General features: G+C 38.1%; 1 protein-coding gene and 1 long non-coding RNA gene across 6 annotated transcripts in view; one reads left to right on the top strand and one right to left on the bottom strand.

Moving 5' to 3' along the window:
- thrab (thyroid hormone receptor alpha b) overlaps positions 1-19,618 on the bottom strand; it is a 121,652-nt gene extending 102,034 nt beyond the window's left edge. For 2 of the 5 annotated variants that reach the window (XM_079476575.1, XM_079476579.1), the window contains exon 1: positions 19,322-19,618. The gene's annotated coding sequence lies outside the window, so the exon portion shown is untranslated. Of the gene's footprint in view, positions 1-6,670; positions 6,751-18,949; positions 19,051-19,321 lie in introns of those variants that run through there. The other 3 variants (XM_079476577.1, XM_079476576.1, XM_079476578.1) reach the window with 3 other exon arrangements.
- On the top strand, positions 8,116-11,804 carry LOC306905380. The gene is made up of 5 exons (XR_013787727.1): positions 8,116-8,532; positions 9,160-9,226; positions 10,146-10,336; positions 10,441-10,568; positions 10,870-11,804. It is a non-coding gene; the product is annotated as an uncharacterized lncRNA (long non-coding RNA).
- Positions 19,619-24,054: the final 4,436 nt, after the last annotated feature.

The following is a 24,054-nucleotide window of genomic DNA, read 5'->3' as shown; positions in this document are numbered from 1 at the left end:
ACTGTGACAAATATAAAGTTAAATGTAATAAAAGTGACTGTTGCGATATGATTGCTATTTGTAGCCTTTCAGTTGTGGATGGTTAAAATATTTTACATAACACAGAAATGATTGGCATACGTTTCCGTTGGTGTGTTCGAGCGCAGGCCTGCACGGCAAAACCAAAGTTGTTCTGCAGGTTCTGCAATAGACCTTGTTGTGAAATGAACAGACACATAAAATCAAAACCGGCTATGACCCGCACATATATTCATTTGCGCTCTCAGCACATCTTCTGACACGCATTTAGTGCAGCTGTACACATCTTAATCTGAACAATGTCAACATGTTAGTTTTCCATCAACGAGTAGGAAAAAGTAACGTTTTTATGGCCATCTGAACAGGAAAGCCAAGGTAGGTTTAAACAGTACGTTTCAAATGGATTGTTAAGGAATGTAAGGGTTAATACACGACTGCACAAGAGCATTTTTATTTCATCTTTAACGTTCTTTTATTATTTAAGTTTTCATTATTTACTGATGTTTATTTAAATGTTTTATATGCTGTTGTGTGCCGTTCACTGATGGATTTGGGCATTAAACATGGACGGATGTTTCATCCTCATTTATTTCAGATATCATATATCAAAATGTATTTAAATCTATATTTATCTTCCAGTCGTCATGTGGTTGCTACATGCAAAAACAATAATATATATATTATTTACGTACAATTTATATAAAAAAAGATATATTTCCCAAAAAACTGACACTGTCACAGCTAGTGCTGCACGATTAATCATATCGCAATCGCGATGTCGGGCTATGCAATTACATAACGGAAAAATTGTGTGATTATATTAAAGAAACAAGTGCATTCGTGGACGTAGCAAGACATTTATTCTAAGAAATATATGTCCATTATCTATGCGAGAAAAAAAAACGAGTCGTCTTGTGTGGCGGTGGCGTGTGCGTTGGTCACGTGACTTGCGGGGCGCAGTGTGGAGACGGGAGAAAATGGATGCCGACACTGAACTAGTGCCCAGAAAAAATGCTACCTCTCTTATTTGACGATATTTTGGTTTCAGGATATCAGACACTGAGCAGAGAGAAGTACTGTGCAGAATTTGTTAAACTAAAGTCCTAAATTGAATGTTTTAGAAAGAGGATTCAACCAGTTGGTTAAGTAACAACCATTTAAAGAAACAACAAAGATTATAGAGGTTTAAGTTTTACAGAGTGAACCACACATTTATATTCTTTTTCAAAAGAATTCATACTAGTATATGTTACATCCTGCTTAAATGTACGTTTGTTAGGATTGTAATCAATATTTATGTTTTATTTGTTTAATTTACCTGTACTGTTGAGAATATATATATATATTTAAGTTAATTTAATTCAGTAATGCAAAGATGTCACAGTTATTTAATTTTATAACATTTTATTTTAATTTGAAAACTTTGTGCAATTCTAGTTGTTGTTGCTAGTTTGAACTGTATATCTCAGTTGAGAAAAATACATTTCAGCATTTTCAGTTATCTGTGTGTGCATTTTCCTTGATAGCAACCAAGTTGACTCATTATACCCAGTTTATCGTAATCGCAATCGCACATCAAAATTTTTACCTCAATAATTGCAATGTGACATTTTCCTCAAATCGTGCAGCCCTATTCACAGCCAGTACAGTAGAAATCAAAGCGAACCGTCCCTCATCCAGAAAAGCCGTAGACTGACTGACACATCCACTAAGTCACCAACAGTCAATCAACAGTCAATTCAACATAGAACCCCTCTTACACCCCTCATGAGTCACATGAGAAAAGAAAATTGAGTTTGATTACTTGTGAAGTACCTGTGAAGAAATATTTTGGGATTCCCACAGTGTAAACGCAAGAGTCTGTTCTGTATGTTCTGTTATTTTACCATAAGCTTTCTCTACAGTCACAGACAGTGTTATATTATGTACATCTTTTTTACACTGACATTGTATTGTGTTATAATTTATCTTTACCCTAGACAGCAACTGTGATTGGTCAACGTTGCACCCTAGTTAAACAGCTAGCCCGCCAAAGTGGGCTGCTCTTGGGCAGTTTATGCAACAAAAAGAAAGAAGTCATTTAGCCACAGTCAAAGCTTAGGCAACACATGACTACTGGCAGAATAACAGAGAATGAGAATGGGAAAACTTGGTGGTTAATGTGAAAGCACTGTTATATATAATCTCTGTTTGGAAATTGACACAAACGGTTGATCTGGAAATGTCTCATTGACAGATGAGAACATGAAGTGAACTTGCAACATCTTCGACTGTTGTGGAAAGTGTGTCCCCTGGACTGCCTCAGTCCTCCCTCACTTGAGTAAGACCAAATGCAAAGTTACAAAGCTGATTATACAACATTACTGTAAATTGCACCATACAACAGAACAATGCCCTACATTGTGAAGCAACGGAGGAACGATGCTGTCGGTGAAAACAATACATAATTGTTCAATAATAATAAATAGTTGTTTTAGCCATTATAAACATTCCTATAAATAATGAAATTATTTCGTCTAGCTGTTTACGGTTGCGAAGCAACAGTGCATGTATGTATATACAGTATATATATAGAGAGAGAGAGAGAAAAAGAGAGAGAGAGAGCGACAAGATAAAATTACTGGTAGTTTTATTTTTATTTAAAATAATGATATTATTACCAAACACAGACCGGAAGTTAACTTCGGGCCAGGCGCATGCGTCCGATGACACGTCTAAACAATAATATTGTGTTCCCATTCTATTGCCATTTCACAACAGCTCCTAAGAGGTCTAAGAGAAACAATGCCTTTTCAACAACTGTTTTCTTTACCCGAGTAATTATCATGCCTTTTGTCAAAGTTTGTGGCTGGGTTTTCATTTTTGACTGATCGAACAACAGCCAATTAACATAAAAAGCAATAGAGTAAGCTTTCACACACACATAGAGAAAAAAAACACCCTTACCGATGTAGAGATTCATCTGCTGGGGTACGAGCCAAAATGGGGCCCAGCCTGCATGCCAAGTCAAACAGGCCTCCCGTCTACACTCAGTGCAACATTCGAAGAGTAAGGCTGCTAGGGTTTGACACCTTTTTCATTTTCAGATAAAGTATTGCTTCTCGAAGGCATGACCTATTTTTTCTCTCTTTACTTCTTCCACACTTGTTAAAATCAGAGTCTCTGGTCCTTTCTGTCAGGCATAGCAAATTGTGTGCTCCCCTCCATTGGGATGTTTGAACGTATTGTTTCTACGTTCCTCTCTGCGGCCCGTTTCCAGGCCAGTTCCCAACATCATATGATACCAGGCATGTGATGACATCACAATTTTGGCACAGAAGGTCTTTTGATGTCGACGTCCTTGAAGGCGAAATCGTTCAGGTCTGATGACCACAAGAAGGCAATAAAGCCACAGGCATTATTACAAAAGCTTTACATCAAACATCATTCATGAAACGCTCTATGACTCCTGTTGTCTTATTAAATACAGGTTTCAGCCAAAACTGGGTTCACAGCGCTAGGTCACGATGCGTGATAGGCCGCCACATACCTCAGCCAGGTGGGAACATGGAAAATGTGCTTCAAAGTGCACATTACTTTATTTAAAAATCCAACAAACACACACCAGCTACGTATGGTCGTCACACCTATGCCTGTAATTCTGTTATTGACGGTGTCAAAATGACAACATAAACAAACATTATGTGGACCAAACTTAACTTCCAGTAGACCTCTGCAAATGAGTCTATAACTGTTGAGTAGTTTTAATTTAATACAATTAATATAGAATAAAATATTAATATAAATTCATATTAACGTAAATTAAATAAAAAATCAATTGTTATAACCAAACACCGGAAGTTAACGCATCTGTCGAAACCATCTATGCACACACAGTTTTTATTATTTATTAGAGTGACAACCAAATGTACTTTAGAATTTAATTTAATCCCAAAACAAGACACAAGCACAAGACATAAAATCTGTGTCTCCACGTAGTTTACAAAGCGTCTTATTTTCCTTCACAATCGCCGGTAAAACACAGCAGACTTGAGGCGTGACTGCTTGCGAGTCACCCCGAAAATCATTACAAAGGCAAGCACAAATGTTTTTATATGCCAATGTTAATTTATCCGCTAATGTGAGCTGCTCCATAATGTGACACATGGTCTAATATTCTTTGTGTTGCAACAATGCATATCCAGTAGTAACTAAACTTTTCTGAAAAATAAAAAGGTAGTTACCTGGTTTAAATCAATTCTAAGGTCAAGTAAATTATGTCAAAACAGAAATATTTATGTCAGGACTATGTCCTTCCTGTCTCGAGCTTTCTAGCTCCCTGGGCAGATTCATAACATTGCCACGTCTTTCTGGTTTTTGTTGTGTTATGTGTGGAGACACATGGCTTTTTGTTGTCACTTGGTGCCACGTGTCCTCCTGTTTTGTCTCTCATCCCCGCCCTTCTGTATCCCGTCGTCATCATGTGGTTAGGGTAATTACTCCTTGTTAGTGTCTCCCTTTATATAGCCCCAGTTTCCCTCTGTACATTGTCTTATATTTACTGTTTAGTGTTTGGATGTATGGTCTCACGGGTATTCTCCCCTTTATACCTATCCTCGTGTTTTTTGGATGACCCTTGCTCCGGTTTACAAGTTTGTGGACTTTCCTAAGAAGCCTTGTTGAGTGTATCGTTACACCCCAATGATTGCAATAGCTGACCGGAGATGTTGCAAATATGGCCGCCAATCAGCATGATTTCCATAAACAGACTTTGCTTATTTACAGTATTGTTTGTCAAATTTTAATTCTTGACTATACACAGATGTTCCTATCAGCTCTGTGGACTCCAAAAAACGAAACTTCCATTACACAATTGTAGCCAAAAACACCAACAGCTATCTTCGGCACATTGTGCTAACCATTGTGTGAAACCATTAGTACTAGCAAACAAAACAGAAACCCTTTATGTGATCAATTGCCATACTAATTCTAGTCAGATATGGCCGTGAGAAAAGGAGCTTCAGTTTTATAAATCACACTGAGCTTCTGATCCTATGAAGGCCCTCAAGAGATAATTTAGAAAGCTGTGTCTTTACAGACACTGTGCAGAGGAAACAATGGGCAATGTGTGTGACTTTCTATACTCACAGCCAACGAATCGTAAAACACAAGATATTTGGATTCTGCTCTCTCTGATCTGATAGCTGACAGATGTTGCGACATTGTCAGAGCTGAGCTGGCGACCTTACGCCTCCAGATGGTATACTGGCGTGCAAAAAGCTTTAGATTGCCAAGGCATTCATATCCACACTATACGTGTACATCTTTGAGACTGTAAATATATTACGTCAACTCATGCATTATTGTGTATTCAGTACTGTATATATTTGTTATGTATTTTTTTAGCGGTGGGAGAAAAAGATAGATTTACAATGAATATCGATTCACAAATTAAAAAAAAAAAAATTTAACGTTACTAAATATAATAATGTGAGGTCTTTGAGGCAAATAAGGCCGAAGTCAAATTCAAGAGCGGTGCCTCACCCGGACCTTTAACAGAGTGCACACCTCAAGCGCAAGCACAGCGGAGCATATAGGAGCGGTAAAGAAAGAGAGAAACCAAATACATTCAGCCCTGTAGGACTAAACTGCAAGATAAACAAATTTTTTTTTAGGATGGTCTTTCTCTGGATCTGCTCTGTGCATTGAGTGTAACAGCGAATTAAATTTACTATACCACAGCTGACTTGTCAGAAAGTGCAAAATAGCAGTTCCCAAAATTGGTAAAATATCCGCTCTTTTAAAGAGAAAATATTCCTTGGTTTTTAAGGTCCTATTTTTGTTTATGTAGTGTCCAACAACAAATTGACGTACAGACGAGGTGTAAAAACACTATAATTTTCTTATTTCGTCAATTATTCTTATCTGCGAATCATCTGTAAAACTCAGCCGTTAGAACTCTAAACCATAGGAATAAGTAAATATATTCAATACATTATATAAACGTATAACAAGCAGGTGTCCGGTGTAGACACGGTGTAACACTACCGTTAACTTGGATAAAGGCATGCTATTATAAGCATGTTGAAATGTTTATTTGTCCAGGGGTGTAAGAGTAACATGGTAGCATAAAACTAAGCATGCAATTTGTGTGTACTGAACTAAATTCGTCCAAAGCGTGTTGCTACAACTTGGCAGACTGCATAAAATGTAATTTACATGATCTCGAAATACGTATTCTTTAATGTATGCGTATGATGATTTTGTCATACGATGTGGCAATGCGTGGAAGTGACACATTGCATTGATTCATGATTGAAACGTGATTCATGTTTAGTTACTATTATGTAAAACAGAATATTCATCTCTTGTGCTTGATGCACTGTGCCATTCAAAACATCCTGCACGTGCACAACTGTCCGTCCAAATCTAAAGGGACATTCTTCCATAACATTGAAACTTGTGTCTTCCGAGACGCTACCTAGCAACCAAATAAACAGCTACGACATTATAGCGCGGACACGAACATCCTATGATCCTACAATCCTGACCCATAATGCAATGTGAAATCAAACTCTGGTTTGGGCCGAGCAGCCACCAAACAAAGTGTGAAAGCTCAATTGTGTGTTTATTACTCTACTGTGTTATGCGGGCGGCTCAGCTCATTACTCACAGAACCACTTGGCAGGTCTCTCTTCACAGCTGCCTCAGGTTTCACTAGTTCAGGGTCATCCAACGAGAGGTCTCCACGCCAGTTCCTCTCCCTCCTTTCTCCATCCATGAATCACACAGGCCACTCCAACGCAAAAGTTGGACCGGAGCGCTGCAGATACACCTGACTGGAAGATTTACAGGCCCTCATTCATTTACCCTATAGTCCATACAACTGTCTCCCTTGCAATTTACCTTAAAAGCCTTATGAGCAATGAAGCATATGTTGACTTCACTGCATGTGTTTTATACTTTATGGAGAACTGCATGACCATTAATGATCCATTGTATGAAATTTGGCAGTTGACACTGGGCTAAGATGCTGTCACATTTTCACTTCTTTGCCCAAGATAACGTATGCAAAACGTGGTTGCTTTTAAAAGATAAAACGGTCCAGTGCATAGAACAGTCGGTTGCTGTTACAGTATACACTATTTGGACAAAAATGTACAGACAGCCCCTTCAGGTTTTAATATTTCAGTTACATTTAACAAAGGTGTAGAATCATGAGGCAACCTCCTTAGACAAACATTTTCAGCAGAACAGGGCACTTTTCTGTTCCAGTATGACAATGTCCCTATGAGCACAGCATGAACCAAAAAAGTGATTTACTGAATCTGGTGTGGAAAAACTTGACTGGTCTGCACAAAGCCCAGACCTAAACACCTTTGGGATGAAAGTGCCCCAACATCAAAAGCAGACCTCAATGATGCTTGTGTTTTAATGTGTAAAACCCTACAGCCATGTTTTATAAAACCCAGCCTTAATATTAGATTTTAAGTTCTTATAGCAGCAAATTAAAACAGCGAACTCCATGATTTAAAGAAGAAATTAAATGTTTATTAAACACATAATGGTGTGATTGGCTTCACTTTTAGCCATAAAACATATTTAATTACTTAATAACAGAGGTGTAGAATATAAACGCTCGAACATACTCCAAAACTTGTCAATCTGGTTTAAGGTAACTTACGTTATAATTGAAGAGTACATCACATTATCTGATAAAGCCTGCAGAGAATGTGCTTAACAAGATCCTGATCCAAGTGCTTTTTCCTTACAGTCTCTATTGAAGTCAGTGTTAAAGGCTTGTCTAAGGTGTTGCCAAGATCAAACGTGCTAGACATGACAAAGAAAGACTTGACCCTACAGCATCAATAAATCCAGTGACATCCCAGTAAATCTGCCTTTAGATACACACATCCAGAACAAGATGCATGCTCCTGTAACATACACTCTAAAAACTGCTGGGTTGTTTTTTCAACCCAAGCGCTGGGTTAAGACCGCTGGGTACGAAAACTGGTTGATTTGACCCAAATTTGGGTTGGCGACCGTAACCCAACAGTGCTGGGTTGTTCATGCGGACGTTAAAGAGAACGGCACGTTACGTTAAAAAGGTTCCGACGATTCCCTCAGTGTTGATAATACTCCGCCACCGTTTGCGGCGCTTGACAAAATATTGCGGCTTTTGGCAGAAATATGTTTGTGGAAAAAACAACTAAATAGCGATAAATGTGAAAATGCCTGAGGTGAACTTTGGGGGTTAAATCAGCCTGTATCCCGCAGTAACCAGTGGGAGGGACAAGTGAGAGGGAACTTTTAAACTTTCTTGGGACATGTAATGAAAACGCTTCACTAATATATTTTTAAATAAGCCTTTTAGTGTTCTTTTCTTGACGAAAAGAAACCCAACGCTTCGGGCTTAAGGACTACTTTTTGTTGGCGGATGTGCTGCGCAATTAGTAAACGGAGTCTGCTCAGGGAAGTGAGACGACGCGAAAACTGAAGCTGAGGCTCGTCGATGAATTTTTGAGGCCAGAAAAGGTAAGATGGTGTAAAATTACTTTTTCTATACTTTATAAAAAAACTATTTCTATACTTTATATTTAAGATACATTTTGTTGTATTATAAGTCGTTTGTTATAATTGCGGTTATTTACGGTCAAGTTGGGCTTGCTGCCCTGAGTTTCTGTTAGCACGATAATTTCCCGCCTAGCTAGTTTTCAGTTTTCGACAATTTTTATGAAGTTATTCATTCATTACATCACAATTTATTTGTTCACAAAGAGAATACTATATTTTTGGCTGTCTTAAACGTTCAACCTGCCATGATTTACCCATTAAGATAACTTACGTAACGTTATATCATGACGTTCATTTTCCTTTTTCTTGAATATATCAGACATTCACTTCATTACCATTTATTTATTTAATATAAGTTTTTAGATGCCAGTGTTTCGATTCGAAAGTTTTAAATCTAACGTTAGCATGCTGCTGGTATACGGAGGGGCCTGATAAAAAATGCTCGTTTAAACAAAATGTCGTCTGACGGACTTAAATTAGAGGGTTTTGCATCTAATATAGATTATTATTTACATGCCACTTTATGTAATTGAGGATTAAGATGTATGTGTCTAGAATGCTAAAATGTCTTGTAACTCTTTTTTTCAGATGGATGATTTTGTACAAAGTAAGCTTAGAGAATGGAAACTTGACCAGTTAATTCCCACATTTGAAGGTAAGTGTGAATGTATAATATTTTACAGTGTTGTTTATAGCAATGCACTGCTTTTCAAGGTTAAAGTGTTATTAAAAGGGATAGTTTATCCAAAAATACTTTTTTGGTAATGTTTTGTCACACACATAACGCTCTACACGATTCAAGACCTCCTAGCATCTTCAGAACACAAATTAAGATATTTTAGATCCACATCCGAGATATTCCATACCACCTCATAGACATCATGCTAATTGTGCCCGTCAAGGTCCAGAAAAGTACTTTTATCAACATATTCTTCTCTACCCTGTCAGGCTAAGACGTGCGTCCATGAGAGCACTACAACACATTCGCATCCTCTCGGTGACGTACTTCGTGTCGAATTCGTCTATCCGAGCTTATCCGCGATTGAGAACAGTGTTCACAGGATTTTGACAGACTTTTGGCGTATTTGTTGTGACATTAAGTAAATGCATTGTATGGGTAACGCAGGAGTATCCTCAAGAAGCTGTGTGGACGCGTTTGACATCATCATAAAGCAAGAGCGACACAGAGAGCAGTGTGCTGAGTATTGCGATGTCATGCACCAATCGATTTGCAAAGCAACGCATTAAGTTCAACGCTCCCTGTCATTGCCATAGGCACCAAATCACATATTGCAAAAATGAAAGACAACCATGGGACACTCATCGGATCTGAACAGTTGCTATAGTTTGGACAATATATAATTTAAATTCAATTTTAATCGGATATGCACAAAAATCGGAGTTGAAGTTACAGTCTGTGGCGTAGCCATTTGTTTTTACATGATTGTAATTTCCTCAGTTTGGTCTGTTTCAATGTATCTACTTTCATTTAGCAGATGACAGACTTACTAACAATAGAGCATGTAATTGCCGCATCAGAATATAACATGTTCTGGATGTAACTTCTTTTACAGCTGAGAAGATTGACCAAGAAACCCTCTACCTTTTGGACGACTCCACGCTGACCTCGCTTATCCCTGTTATTGGACTTCGAAAAATAATATCTGGCCAGCAAGTCAGGTTGAACAATACATGAAAGAGACAGCCATCCATCGGGCCAAATGGACTCTTCATTTACTGTCCAACTTACAAACTATGTCAGCAGGTAATTATATTTTGCCCTTTGTAAAAAATGTAACCCTTGGTGTCAAATGTTAAGGATGCTAGCACTTTAAGTGTTTACATGAACTCGTTTAATTTTAATTGCAGACCATCAGAGTGACATTGCCTTAATTGTCCTACCTGTAGTCCTTCCAACTTCAGTTTATAAGATCGGAAGGAAAATGTTCAAACCAACCTTTATTGAAACCAGGAGGGCATTCATAGACATACAACCGGTAAGTAAACAGCCATTGCTAAAAGCACATCAAGGTGTCACAAGACATTGTGCTCTCCATATGTATTAGCACTCTGTCAAAATGTGAGCTTCAGCTGTGTATAAATCTAGTAAAAAATGCAATCAAGCATTTAAGCAATTTTTTGCCTTCACATTTCCCAAGAAATCTTAAATTAATTTGAGCCCAAATCAACTATGTGAAAATAGTAATATCGGGGTTCTTCCAAAAAGGATTTTAGCAAGTTTTTTATTTATTCCCTTCAGATTATTTGAGCTCTGTTCTCACATCATTTATTTTTCAGATTGGTACCAACATGGCTGAATACCTGAGATCAAAAGGCACAGTCGAATTTCCCTATGTTCTCATGCTGGGAGACAACGAGTGCTTTCAGGCTTTTGTTATAGTAAATGGAGAAGCACTTGAGCAAAAAACATTGCTGGCAGCAGTAGATGTTTGCTTTAAAGCTTTCTACGTCTTGGATATCAATTACCCCAAGCAATGCTCCCCCGTCTGGCAGTTTCTACAGACTGTGGTGTTTGGACTTCTTGGAGATGAAACTCCATCAATAAGAATTCTACGTGCTTTTATTTCTGCTGCTAAACAGTAGTTGTTGTCAGTGAGAACAGCTTTGCCAGGTCAATTTATAATGATTTAAGTTCTTAAATCATTAAGTTCTTGACCCTTTCTCTCTAAGGAAGAGCAGAATGTGTGCAGTTTGTTATTTTGGCTGAGTTTTAACTGATTCTGACATTATGCAGAAGTGCATAGAGTATTAAACAATTAAACATGTTGTGATAGTTTTAATGCCAATGTTTTTACAATTTATTTTTCTGTGACAATTTCTCTCTTAGGAAAACAGAATATATGCAGTTTGTTGCTTTGGTTGAATGTTTATTGATTCTGACATGCTGATGTTTATAAAGTGTAAAAGAAGTTAAAATGTCACTGATTTTTTACTCTACAATTGATTTTATTGTGACAATTTCTCTAGTAGGAGTTTATCCAGTTTATTTTTACACAATGTTAACTGATGCTGACATTGCGTAAAAATAAACTGGATAAACTCCTACTAGAGAAATTGTACACTACAATTAATACATTTTTATTGTGACCATTTCTTAGGGAAAAAGAATTCATGCAGTTTTTTATCGCTGAATGTAAAATAAACGAGTTTTTTCCCTACTTGATTTGCCATGCGCTTCTCTCAGACCCCAACACACAAACACAACATTTACTTTTCACAAATAGACTATTAATATTCAAATTAAAATATTTTTTAAATTAAAATACCTAGTTGTATTTTTTAACCCATTTTGGGTTGAGGTTAACCCAGCAGTTATGTTTATTTTTAACCCAATTTTGGGTAAAAAATATAACCCAACATGCTGGGTCAAAGCCATAACCCAACCCTGCTGGGTTAAAACAACCCAGCGTTGGCTCGGTCCATATTGGACCCAGCGCTGGGTTACCAAAATAACCCAAGTTGGGTTATTTTTAACCCAGCATTTTTTAGAGTGTACGCTAAAGCAAGAAAACACATAAATCTTAGAAGCACACTGTCAAAATCCTACTTGAATATGTTAATCTAACAAATGTAATTGCCTTACTTGAACGAGCCAATATAAAATTGTGTGTGTGTACTGAACTAAATTCGTCCACAGCGTGTTGCTAACAACGATTATTTTGTTGCCTGAAATTAGGTAAACTCGACAAACAGAAAAGTTCCCAGCATGCATTGTGCCATATTTAGTTTGGTTTTGAATCCAAATTTTAAAAAAGATTCCTGTTTTAGGGTTTGCTTACTGCATGCAGTTTTTGTTGAAAATGCTTAGTTGCCTGCTTTTTTAATGAAGGATGTTTTGTGATTGTCACCATGATTGATGTTTGTGTTTCTCGGTTGAGGTCTAAGTGCATGATCCCGTGCTGCTACCCCTGAAAGTGGACTCAACACAAACTGCTTTAGCAGTAACTGAACCATAAGACCATAAGTCCATAAGACTTATATTATTTTGATCTCATTATAAACATGCTCAAACACAATTGGGTGGACTTAAATCCACAGTTGAGTGAACTCACAAATTTGCTTGTTGTCCAGTTATTTGAGGTTGGTTCAACTGATTTTTATAATTAAGTTAAGATAAACTACTTAATCAAAGTTGAGTAAACAAGAAAAAACAAGGGGAAATTGGTTTTTTTGTTGTTGTGTGGTCTTTTTACAGTGCAAATATAAAAGTTCAGGTGTTCCATGTCATGATCCTACCTCTCCTTGTCTTGGTTTTCGAGTCTTGTGGCAGGATCATGTCAGTCCCATGTGTTTTGTGTGGAGAAAGAGCATTGTTTTGGTTTGAGAAGCCATGCTCTCTCTCCGGTGTCACGTCCTTTAGTCCGCCCCCTTGTTTTCCCGGTTAGCGGTCCATTAGTGTTAGTCTTGTCTCCAGCCCTGGTCCATCTTTCCCTTAGTGTTTCAGTCCCCTCACCTGCCTCGTGCAATCCTCCTGTTAGCTTTCCCTTAGTGTTTCATCCATGTCACCTGCCGCCACTCTCCCTGTGTCATCAGTCCTTGTTAGTGTTTCCCTTTATCAAGCCCCAGTTTCCCTCTGTCTCTTGTCGGTTCATTTTGCACTTTGCACACTTTGCACATTTACCCTTCGTCTGTCTGGATTACCCGTGTTCCTGTTCCCTGGACTCAAGTTTGTGGACTTAGTTTGTTATTCTTAAGACCTTGTTTGTTTTGTCCCCCTTGTGGGAAGTTTTAGTTTTCAGTCTTGTTTGTGTTCATGTTTTCCCCATCGAGGGTCTTTGTTTTGAAATAAAGTCTTGTTGTTCGACACATGTCTGCCTGCGCTTGGGTTCTGTCCACAACCATAACATTCCAAGGCTAAGAGATAGTGATCAGGACACGCTGACAAATGAGAGCAAACTCAAGCAGAAATCTAAATACACAATATTTGTATAGTTGATATGGGATAATTGCCCTGGTCGATTATCGACGTATATATTAAGCATTTTTATGATTATCGACAACTGTCATTTTCAAAGCCGATTTGCAGATTTATTTATTTGTAAAATGCGCTATTTGGCTCGAATGCAGCCTCCTCTGTTGCAACACGCCACTCTCTGGCCTAGAGCAATGCCAGCCCACCGCCCATCTGATTTGCTGAAAGTCACGGGTCCGGCCAATTAACGCTGGCAAATCAATTTTCTGCAGAAATGAAACACAGCCAAGACTTTCTGAGACTTTGGAGGCCGCCTGCAATTTGGTTTTAGTTTGGTTAAAAATTTTTATTGTATCTGTTGACTTGTTGGCTGTATATATTTGCCTCAAACGTACGACAGCGCACCATGGCTTTGCAGTGAAGTGGCTTGTGCACATTTGTTTGCCATGTAAGCTTCGTAATGAGCTGAATGATTGTGTTATTAACAGTGCCTTTTGAGATGTTTGTTTTTGTACCATTTTTGTAAACCCCATGTACCATTTTGATACATGGGGGTTAAAATATTGAAAATATATTCAGGAAAAATATTGGACGGCGTCCACCTGACACAAAAAATAGGTGCCTTGATTTTAAAGCAAAGCCTGTGGAAGATGTCACTTTTCCATTCACAACATTGCATGGGATCAAGGGGACTTTTATTTTAACAGTTTGATATAAATTAATTAAAGACATATTGGCAGCAAAAAGGGAAATGCCAGTTGCCTACAGCTAAAAGGCGCAAAAATTACAATCTGTGTTCACACAGAATCAAGAACAGCACAATTGCACTCAAACATAAAAATAACACAAACAGCAAAAACAGCAGACTGACACAGCACTAGGGCTGGGCGATATGGCCAAAAATTCATATCTCAGTATTTTTAGGAGGAATAGCGGTATACGATATATATCCGGTATTTTTTACCAAAAGGAATAAATGGTTACTCGAAAATCAAAGCCTTTATTAAACCTTCATTTTAACAGTTTTTGAGCAAAATAGAATGCAAATACAGGGTTTTCCCTCCCTGTTTACAAATAAACAGCTTCACAACATATTTTAAATTATATAAAATATTTGATAAATAAAATACAGCACACGCAGTTTTCATTTCCCAATCTTCAAGAAAATTAACTGTCAAACTCATATATGGCTCGCATGTCCTGCTTGACGATAAATCGGATGTTAGCGTGAAATGAGACACTTTTGCGAGCCGCTCGGAAAGCTTCCGTCTGCGTCAGAGCTTCTGTTGCAAAGTACTTGCGACTGGGTAACTGGTATCTTGGGTCAACGGTTTTTAGCAGCGTTTTAAAACCTTCTTGTTCCACTGTTGCAATAGGAACTATGTCTTTAGCAATGTGATAAGCTACCGCCTTAGTTTTATCGCACCACTTGCGACTTTTCTTTCCTCCATGTCGCATGCTACCTTGTGTGCTGGAGCAGGCAAGCGGGCGCGATCTGGTTCGCGCAGAGCGAGCGCGTGCACGGCATCAAACCATATCGATATGAACGATATAGGCTAATCCCGCATCGCGTTGGGTAAACATATCGATATATCCCTCCAACTCGGTATACCGCCCAGCCCTACACAGCACACACAACAGACCTGACAAAAATGATCCTAATAAAATATCACACTCTGTTGTTTGAGGAAAATAATAAATAACAACACTTTTCGGGGTTTATTCTGAGGTATTTGGCCTAAAAATAGAATCCTGGCTGTAAATGGTGCCCTTCACATCAAAGGCAAAATGAAAAGAAAATGATTAAGAGGTGAGGCACACCAGCATTGCCAAACCCTCAGCTCAAGGACTCAATCCAGCTGAATCTCTCAAGCATGATCGTTTATATAAAAATGACAACCAGCTACACACTCCAATCAGTTTCTGTATTATTTCAGTGACCCAGACCTATTCATAATATTCTGCAAGATAAACACTGTACAACAAGCAAACATTAGGATTTGTTGACAGAAGTTCACAGCGTACAATGATGCAGATATGCAATGCAAATAATGTTCCTCAAGAAATAAAACCTTTGTGAACAATACCACTTTCATAAGTCTAAGTGCTTTTTTATTTGCCTGCCAATTCACTTATCGTCCATTTTAGAGTACACTATCTATAGAAGTTATATATTACCCAGGATTATTTGAAATGGAGGTGATGACACATGCGTTTTTCTGCTCTAAAATCAAACCATAAATCAATTTATCAGACTTGCAGTTTTCAAAAGCAGTGTATTCTCTGTGACATAAGCACAAGAGATAAATATACATGGTTTGTGCTGTATTTGTCCAGCCAACAAAGCATGAAAAATTCTACAGTTATCTTTAAAGTTATCATTGTTGGTGTGAACTTAACAACCAACTCGACAAAATAATCCCCAACAGGCCACACAACCGTTTCCTACGAATCATTTATCATAATTGAATTACATTCGTTGTTATTTTTTCTCTGCGCAGACCTGAAGAAGCATACATAAAATGAGAAGGTGTGCTTAACAATTTATTTACACAAGAATCATAATTGTTGATCATGCGGTCAGAGGCATCATTAGCGCTCAAGCGAAAGCAGACGCTAGTTAAGCCAGTGCTGTTTATTCTTTAAACAAGTGAGTTAGTAAAGCGCTGGAGATAATTTAATTCCTTGTAGCTCTGTACAGGACAAAGAAGCAGTCATTAAATAGGATTTATTATTTCTTGCTTCAAGGTGTCATGGCTACAAGAGGTGTCCCTGCAATACACATAGATTATTTCATTTCACAGCTATACAACACGTGGAACACTAAAACCAGAAGTGTAAAATGTTACGGGATTTCAGGACATTTGATTGTTCAGGTTATTACTGGAAAGTGAATTTAGACCTCGGACCTCTTGAAAGTTTCATTTGATACCCCTGACTGTTCTTTACAATAATTCAATGTTGGGCTGCACTTATACCACCAGTCAGTCATTCTTATGTCTTCTTTGCACTCTTTCCATTCAAAAAACAAACCAGCAAAATCCAATTCCAAAGGAACAACGGCGAGGAAGCGCAGATTAAAAAGCTTGTCTGAGATGTAAAGTTGTTAATAAGTGTGAAGTGTGGCCTCTTCTAGCACTCTAAATCCTAGCATATATTCGTCTCTTTTGGTTTCGTGTCTGCGTGGGGCGAGGGAACGGGTTTCTAAAGCTGTTTAGAAAGGCCACATGAAACGCTGGTCCTCATTGACATGGAAACCACAATCTCTCGTGAGCGAACCAGGCTACAGACAAAAGAAGACAGTTGAAATAAGGAGTCGTCTTGCAACCGGATGACAATGGAATACAGACCCAGCAGAACTTTTGGTGCATATCAGACTGGCAGAAGATATCAAGAAATCTACGAGTGCACGAGGCTGCGTACACGTGTGTGTGTGTTCCGTACGTCCATGTTGTGTGGGCAGCGTTATCTTAAAGGAGCCAGAACAGCGACAGCTGATGTTCACAGGCGATGAAACTGAGTGCTGATAATTTCTCTCATGTTTCGCAGGCTTATCAGAAATGAAAGCTGCGCTGCCCTCAAACTGAAGTCAAAGTTCACTTCAGCATCTGCCGTGAACGCAGTCGAGGAAGAAGATTAACACTCATTGTAGCACAGTCATGAATTGTGTAAGAGATGACACATGTCACGGGTGAGGCTGCAGTACCTTAAAGCCAGTATTATCTTTAAAGATAAACCAACAAACTGTAGTGAATGCATGTTAATACTACAACACACAGAGTAACATAAACGCTATGCTTAAAATATTTGAACATGTATACAAAACGAAAGTAGACACTGCAAGAACACCTCGCTAAACACTATTAACTGTTTTTAAAAGCAGATTAAACTTTTACAGCTTTTTACAAAACCAACTTTAACTGATAACACCGGTCAATGTTTTACAAATGGGCTTATCTTTAGTGTCTAATTTGTGTGTTTTGGATAGAAATGCATGACAGATATACAGTAAGGCTAGAGAGAGAATATTGTGATGTACTATGGGTCACAGGCACTCCTAACTACTTGGTCAACAAAAAATGTCACACCAATGTGAGTATGACAATGCAGAGAAGCACTTTTCAGAAACATATTTATCATATGATGCATGTTATGGTATTGGAGTAATATAATTTAATTATGAAAAGCAGCAACTGAGGTTTAAAACAGGATGTTTACTACGATTCGGGTGTGAAGTTGCAAGGACTTTTCATGTATGACGTAAACGATTAAAAACTCTTCAAGTATTTCCAAGGGCTTGATGGGTTTGCTGAAGTGGTCACAAGCTAACCACGTTCATATTGCAAACCCATCATTGTTAGACTGACAAACCACAAAGCCATTTAAATTACCCAGCATCTGGTGTAGTACAATATTGACGGGTATAGCTGCAAACCCTTCTTTTCCATTACACATTTTCACTTTACATTTGGCATTTTTGTCTTATATAGGAGGGGGCTGTGGGTATAGCGAGCTGCTAGAAGAGGGGCCACGGAAGGTCACTTCCTCCCATTAAAAACTCATCAGGACCAGGCAGAACATCCCATGCTACTGTTGGATAATGCCTGCAACTCATCTTTGTCTGGTTTTTATAGCTCGGCCCTGGTAAGATGTGCATACTTAAAACATTAGGCGAAAAACATCATTGACAGAACCTACAATGTCTACACAAAGAAAACTCTTATCTACGAATCCTCCAAAAGGTAACTTAATATATAGTTTCATAATGCATAAGTCATTATTATGCAAAAGACAAACCCTACTGAGCCTTTTGGAAAAATAGAAATACATACCAGATGAATGTGTAATCATAATGTGGCAACAGGTGGCATATTTCAAAATGATTCATACAGTATGTGTTAACAGTATAACACAAAGAAAAGCTATCGACTTGTTTTGGTTTTGAGTAATTTCATGCGCATAACAAAACTCTATTCGGTCTTTAGATCTTTAGATCTTCAATCAAAATATGACAAAGCAAAAAACAATAATCAAAACTAGGTCTTTTCAATTGATACCTATGACAGAGTCCTATCAGAGAAGGCTGACTGATGTAAACTGTGTACATAAGTTAGCTATATGAGTCAAAGTTCAAACTGCAAAAAAAATACAATAAGGTAACGTCATTGTATAATGTTTAACATGTCTTTAAAAATTTCAAGCAATGAAATAACCATCCAGGCGCATTACAATGAAAATGTGTTTTTCATATATAAATGTACATAACAATGTAATAACGCGCCATAAAAACACAAGCCACGTCTGTGCTGAAACGCACAGAGACACCGGTAAGATAACAGTTTACACTTAACATAAACTTCGTAAACCCATAGATGACTCTAATTTCATCTCTATTTCCATAAACATGTGCTATCTGCTGTGCAAATCTTATAAAGTGAATACTACCTTAATTGAACCCATGAACACAATGCTGCATGCCAGCTACAGTACAGTGTGTGTGTAGCAGAGGCACATACTGTACTAACACAGCTACAGTATGCGCTCGCTAAACTAGGCCCCATACACATCAAGACACTCTCCTCGCCGGCGACCTGTGCAATGTCAGTCGAACTACAACCCGAGCAATAACATGCATTTAACTCGCGGGACGTCTGTAAGAGATGAGAAGACATGAGAACAAATCATTTCATCTTTACGGCTCGCGATCTGTCAAACCACGCCGCTAGCGCACACACCGGAGACAGCTTCGTTTTGGCTGTAACGCACGCACGCGCGCGCGCGAAAGCTGTGAATATCGGAGCACGTCGTGCCGCTCACCTTGTGAATGTTTGGCGGGTTTGGAGGCCGATCCGGGGGATCCGGAGAAGTCAAAGAGTCCAGGCGGTTCGCGTATCCAGTGTAGTGCAGAGTGAACACAGTTGAGCCGATACCTCCGCAGCGTGCACCCAAACTAATGTTTCCTCCTCCTAAAGTCCTCCTTTCGGTATTTAGGACATGCACTTAGCTCTCGATCTTGGTGTTTTACACCTTGGCTGCGAGGGGGGAGAAAAGTGCTCTGGCCGGGCTGCCACGACAGGGATTTGAAATGAGGAGAAATACTACGATCGCTCCTCCCTCCCCAGTCCCGCTCTCATGTACAGTACCACAAGGCGCGCATAAAACCATTTATTAAACTATCTACCGCTCTCTACAGGACTGACATTGTAAAATACTAGAAGACTTCTCTCTCTCTCTCTCTCTCTCTCTCTCTCTCTCTCTCTCTCTCTCTCTCTCTCTCTCTCTCTCTCTCTCTCTCTCTCTCTCTCTCTCTCTCTCTCTCTCTCTCACGGTGGATTGTTGCCGGAACTGCTGTCAGGGAATGACAGTGCATCAAGCATTTGTTCTGGTGAAGAATACTCACCTCCGCGCAACTGTCTGAGTATTTACATCTCACGGATGAAACGAAATATTTTGTTATTTATATATGTTATTGTTTATAGGTCTATGTGTCTGTGTTCTGTATCGTTAAGTAATAAAAACATTACGCCTTAGTAAAAGTTACAAATTTGCTTTAAATGCATATTTTATAAAGCTATGAGAGATTGCATGTGTTAAGAAAAAGGTTTAGACCATAGTCCCTCAGAAAGGTATCATGAGCACATTTGTGCCCAAAAAGTTTATGCGGAGTACAAGTACAGAGCCAGTGAAATGCAGTAAAATATTGATCCCTTGAAAAGGGAGCCCACCATTTCTGAGCACGGTACAATAGGTCAGTACGTGGACGGTGCAAGCCCTCCATTTCTTTATCCCAAAAATCTGCTTGATATATGCTCCCTATGGGTTGGGGCGTAACTGATATTAACTGATATGAACATACCCTTGATAGTGGCCAGAGAAAAGGCGGAGAGGTAAAAGCACAAACAGAAAATATAAAGCCATCGTTTTAGGTTAGATTTAATAGATTGCACACACTCAACATTAAAACACTCAACAACTTGCCACAAAATGTCATTTATGTAAAGACATCTCTTATGCTGAGAATAGAGTTTTTGGTTTCAGTTAAAATACAAAATATTCTCTGAAAGCCATCATTAAAATTAAAATATACACCTTTTGTAGGGACAAAATGTAATTGTATGTAAAGAAAAGCACAATAGAAAAAACAATTACGTATTTGGCAGACACTTTTGTCAAAAGCAATTTACATTGCATTGAACTAGACATTTGTATTTGAGTATGCGCCATCCCTGGGATCAAACCCTTGGTGTTGCCAGCGGATGCTCTAACCACTGAGCTACATGATTTACTGCTCAGAATTTGTATGGAAGACAAAAGTAGATATTTTGAAACATTTCTCAGTGGTTTTGTGTCCATACCAGGAGAATATTATTGGTTCAGTGTTCAGTTCAATATCCACACACTTGTTCTGTAACATTTTGGAGTAAAAAGGAATTTGTAGGAAATTACTGGTTTAAAAAAACAATAGGCACTGGAGGCTTTAAACATGTTCAAATAATACTGAATAAAAATTAACTGTGTGATTTTGCAGAATACCTTTGCTAAGGTTAAAAAGCACAGTTAATCAGACCGACAGCGTGCTGAGCTTCAGTTCAAGGCCATAACGGTCTTAAAGAAAGTGTACACATGCACGCAAATTCACCTTTTTTATTAATTAGAAAGAAGCAAGCAGAGTCAAGGCAAAGTCCTTGAACATTATAGAAAGAAATGTACAGGGTTTTAGGACCAACTTAAACGTTTTCATCAGCATATTATCTGGACCAAAGCAAGTGATCATATCTAATGATGATTTACATCAATAATTAATCATTACCATATTTCGAGCTTATGAAGGGTTTCTAACTTAAACACATTTTTGCTTGACGTTGATGTTTTCTATTTAATTTATCAATATATATTAAAAGTTTCTGTCATCAGACCAGTATCACAATTGATATTCAAAATATTAACCCTTTCCCACGCAAGTCCTAAATATGTCCTATGAGTGCTGTTACAATTTAAAATATAGAGTTTAAAAACTAAAATGTATGGTTTTACAGACAGACGTCTGTTATTTACAGGCAGTGACAACTTCATCAATATTAAATTCACATAATCCATCCATGATTTTTACTGCTATGAAATTCCTGAAGGGTTGCTACGGTTATCGCTATGTCAGTTATACAATAGACTGTTCCAGCGTGCATGTTGCCATTGGCTCCAGAGGAGGAGGAATCTTTTGCCTTGTGAGTTTGCAACCGGAAACTGAGCCAAAGGGGCCAAAAAAAGCATGATGACCTCATTGTGCCAAGGATTTCTTTCTTCCTCATCAAACCATAGTCTCCCAAAGTAGGATCTTTGGTAAAAAATGTAATGCCGTATGTCAATCCTTAAAACGTGGCTACATCCTGTGAGATACAACACAGTTACTGCCTCAAAACCACAGCTAAGAGACTAATTAAACTACTTTCAAATGAAAACAGCCACCATACACGATAAAGTTAAAGAATCCAATTTGTTTCTGTTGGTTCAAGGTAAACCAGATATCAACAATAAAAAATGTGTTTAAAAAAGCTCCTATTTTTTCTTTCTATTTCTTTTATACAAATGGTAACTTAGAAATCTTTGAACTCAGAAGGCCAACTGTATTGTTTGCAATTTTAGTTAAATGAATGTGAACCTAATTAAGAAAGAAATAATAAGTTTTCATATCTAAACCAAAATACCATAATGCTATAGGACACCAAAGAGCACCGTTGTGAAATGTGCCACAAATAGAAATGGTTGTGCTGCTACTCATTACAATTCATTGTTATCTATAGTAATACTATTGAAACTAAATGGTAGTTTCATAAGACGCTAATAAACTCATACAAATGAGACGAAAGAGATAATGTGTGACTGAAATCTATAGCAGGTTTGTCTCAGAGATGTTAAAAAGTCAGTGGTTGTTAACAGTAATAGACACCAGTTTCATATCTTTTAACCAATTCTGGTAGATGTTTAAAAGCTGAGAGCTCCTCAGCATTTGGATTCTGGATGGGAAGTATTTATAGAGAAAATCCATTTTGCACAAGAGTGTAGGAGTTGCTGGTGTTCCCATCTTTGATGAAGCATATGCCAACCATCTAGAAACAACCTTAATGCTGCATGTGATTCCAGTGTATATCCCCACAGGGCACACACACCGTTTTTTATTTGTATCAATGCATTTTCTTTATTAGATAAAAGTGACTTTTGTCATGGTGCCTGGTTAATGAAATCTCGACAGAGATTGAAGATGGCACCAAAGAAAGTAAACAAACGATATTACTGGCTGTTTATGACACTACACGCATACATAAGGGAACATCGGTTAAAAGTTCTGCTGTGATTGTGGTGCCACGGCTAGTTATGTCTTATGTTTCTATTCATTCAGACATATGTAAATAAATACTAATCTAGCAAATGGAGAAAGAAAACCCCCACAAACGTGCATAAGAGTAAGAATCTGATAAAGCCGATAGTGCTTTCTCTATCCTCTTGAATAATTGCAGGACCTGGCAGCAGCTGCGGTTCATATAGGAAGCTTGTTTGTAGTCCTGCTTAAATGAGTTGATATATAAAGATATAGAAGTTCTTCACAGAGCTGTTAAAGTCGCTATCACAATTATCAGTGACCTTCACATCAACATCTCCTGAAAGCGAAATTATTATTTTGTGAATTGCCATTTGGGTAAAATAACTATTCCATTCTGTCATGCCTTTTCATTCAGGCTGAATACATCCTAAATGAACAAATTGCGTTGAGGTACAACTATTTTCTTTCAGAATAAAAATATCACCTTTTGTTATCTCATCTTGTGTTGCACAGAACAGAGAAAATACACATGAATGACGTGTAGGACAAGTAGATAAAAGCAAAATTGTGTCAATTTTCAACTACAGTATGTTTGCAGAATAGAGATAATGGCTTTTAAACTGCGACTGTCATACTGTACATTCCAATCCAATTTGTAAAGTGCACACATAATTAACATTAGTATTGTGTATCTGAATAGCCATCTATGGAAACTGTTTCAAGGACAGTTAGGGTTGTGTTTTTACTTACGTTCTCATAAAACACAAATAAATGAAAGCAGATACGAAATATCTATTTTTAATATGTAACATCTACCTTTGAATTCTGGCATAATATCATTCACGAGGTGCCAAGTTTGTTGTCTTAAAGCGGAAGTAACATGCAATTTCTTGCAATCATGCATTAGACACTGTTAAACGTGTTGGTTTCTCAAGCTTAACATGGTCAACTAGTAAAAAATGGAGTTGAATATATGACCTAGTATTTCTGTTCTCAACTCACTCCGCGAGGGTTCCTACAGGTTTCCGAAAGTTGTCATGCCCATGCGTCATCCAGAGAGCGAAAGAGAGACTCCCACACGCAAGCATGATGCCCATCAATGGCTGACGGAAGTTGAGGTGTGTTTGTTTGCTCACTGCATTTCGGTGATGAATGTAATATAAACGGTGGCTATAACACTGGATTTGGAGACCGTTTAAAACTGTCTACAGCGCGGACTCATTGAAGCTCCGGG

Source organism: Barbatula barbatula (genome assembly GCF_947034865.1).
Source record: "Barbatula barbatula genome assembly, chromosome: 16".
NCBI classification, from domain to species: Eukaryota; Metazoa; Chordata; class Actinopteri; order Cypriniformes; family Nemacheilidae; genus Barbatula; species Barbatula barbatula.
This window is presented reverse-complemented; position numbering and strand designations above follow the sequence as displayed.